The sequence below is a fragment of the Notothenia coriiceps genome, unplaced genomic scaffold (genome assembly GCF_000735185.1).
Source record: "Notothenia coriiceps isolate Sejong01 unplaced genomic scaffold, NC01 NC01_scaffold00037244, whole genome shotgun sequence".
Taxonomy (NCBI): Eukaryota; Metazoa; Chordata; class Actinopteri; order Perciformes; family Nototheniidae; genus Notothenia; species Notothenia coriiceps.
In genome coordinates this window covers 18,245,965-18,248,476 of record NW_011369945.1, presented here as the reverse complement: position 1 = coordinate 18,248,476, position 2,512 = coordinate 18,245,965, and the positions used below count along the sequence as shown (strand labels likewise).

At 42.2% G+C, this 2,512-nt stretch overlaps 1 protein-coding gene across 1 annotated transcript in view; it reads left to right on the top strand.

Annotated features, from left to right (window-relative positions):
* LOC104965378 (delta and Notch-like epidermal growth factor-related receptor) overlaps window positions 1-2,512 on the top strand; it is a 41,497-nt gene that overhangs the window by 7,280 nt on the left and 31,705 nt on the right. The window lies entirely within an intron of this gene.

Below are 2,512 nucleotides of genomic sequence, written 5' to 3'. Positions count from 1 at the left end.
GCTTCCATCCGTACCGTTTTTTAAAACAAAATGTCCCATTCACGGGGCCAACCAAAGCGGTCTCATCAGTCTTCTTCGTTCACGTTTGACTATTGTTCACTGTGGTTTGTTGTTGTCTGAAGTAATGAACGTTAGTTGGTGCTCCAGTATAATCGGTACCCCCGAAACTCATCCAGTGAGAAACGTTCCGCGGTGACAAAAATAAGTGCGATTAAAATGCGTTTAATTTTTAACGCGTTAATTTTTGTGTAATTAATTAATCTTAATTAACGCGTTAAAGTCCTTCAGAAGCTAGGCAAGAATACTTCCTGGCATTCGGAAAACGAAGAGTGGAACAGGCGAGCAAGTGTGCAGGTGTGCGTCATATGAGAGGCCCCGCCTTACATTTTCTGCCACAGATTTGGGGAAATTGGTCCGTGTGCAAAGCATTGTGGGGATTTTAAGACCGCGGAATCTACACATGTGCAGCCTCGAAATTTCTCGCTACGAAGTACGCCGGGCTCGGTAGAATTCCAAGTATGCTGGACATTGGGACAGTCCTTCGTCGGCACTCAATGACGTAGTATGCTTGAAATAGTGGCTCTGGAGCAGCTTTACTCGACATTGAGAAACACCCCTTGTGTCACCTGTGGTTCCAAAAAACAAGATGGTGGCCGCCAAAATGGTGACCAAAATCGAGTCTTCAAAACCATTTTCCGTAACATCCCACTGACTGTTCTACTTCATCAAAGTGTGAACGTGTGGGTAAAAGGCTTTGGTATTTATAACTTGTAAATGTTACACACAATGTATTATTAGAATAACACTTAATTTACTACTTTATTGAATTTGTTCTCCCATCAAGCATAGACAAACCAATTAGGAAACATTTTGAAATGCTTCCAAAAAGCGAATTTACAACTGAGCCAAAAAAATCAACTGAGGATTAACGAATTTAAATAAATGTTATTAACTGCGTTTATTCCTGACATGACATTGGGGAGAATCGCACATTTGCATATCAGAGTCAGAATATTTGATTTGCATATTGGAAAAAACAACAGATATTTATGCTGATATTCCATCTGTGTTTTAAAACCGAGCTACACACAAACAGATGTTGTGAGGAGATAAGTCGAACCATCGTGCCAAAACATGGTGTGAGTCCCTATCTTTGACAGAAAGGCTGTTTAACCTTGTGTGTGCTCGACATACCTGATGCAGCTTCACTAAGCTGTGACCTTGACATGTCGTCTAACTCTGTGTGCCTCTGCATCGCCTGGGAAAATACAGAGAAGGGAAGAGAGGGAGAGATGACATTGGGGAGTTAAATCAGAGGGGTGGAAGGAGAGAGGAAAAGTCAGATAAGAGGAAACGAGAAGAGATGGAAAGACAGAAAGGGATGAAAGAGAAGGACAGAGGGAAGTGAAGGTCAAACAGCAAGAGGAAGATGCATGCAGTCAGGAGGGAGGAGCGTTGACATGACATTTCCTTCCTTTTACGTCACTGTGTCTGAATGTGATGGAGCGGTGACTCTGCAAGGCCACCGCTCGCTCGATGTCATTGGGCACAAGTTTTTCTGTCTGCCCCCTGATTGGCTGAGGATATTGCGTCGTCAAAGTCTCGTCATCTGTGTTCTCGCTGCTCATTGGCTCGCATCAGGCTCTTAAAAAGTGTCCGTTAATGTTCACTATGAGGCTATTTTTATCCCGTGTAGCTGTCAGATTTGATTAAAGATGTTATTTGAGGTGTTCTGAACTTCTAGATCCAGAGAGACGAGACGGAGAGGCTTGGACTCTATTTTAGTCACACAGCTACCTGCATCAGCTCTGCAACACTTTTACACACGTGGTAATTGCTTTGTTGGCAGCAAGGTGTACTTTATAGGTAACGAGTCATTAAACATCTGTCCTAAAATCACAGACTGTATGAAATAAATGGTTGTAGTCACAGGGACGTAACCCATTGTTTTGTAGACGATGGTTTTGAAGTCTTTAAGTCTGTCTTTTTGTCCGTCGCCATCTTGTTTTTCTGTAACAAGATGGTGACACAAGGGCAAAAGTACGACTAAATATTCAACAACACATTTTTAGGCAACAAAATGTTACAACTCATGTTTTAAAACACAGAGAGCATCCTGACTGGACAATGCAGTGGTAGCCCCGCCCTAAAGCATAAGCTATTTTATTATCTATTTTACTCTAAATGGGAAAATGATTTACAAAATGAGTCATTCTGTATTGAAGAGGACTTGATACTAGCAAATGTCATACAAATGTTTTTTTTAAGGTAAAACATCAAATAATAAGTAGGGGAATGTGTCTCATAAGCCGCTTTCACACCAAGTACTTTGCCGTACTTAGTTCCCAGCACTTAGTACCCCAATGGAACTAAGTACAGATCGCGTTCACACCGGAATAAGTTCCCTGAGAGAGGATTAGTCAAATGAAGCCGCTGACGTCACTTCTTCTTCTTCTGCTTTGGGTTTACTGGCAGGCCGCAAACCACTTCATGGCGTATACTGCCGCCCGAA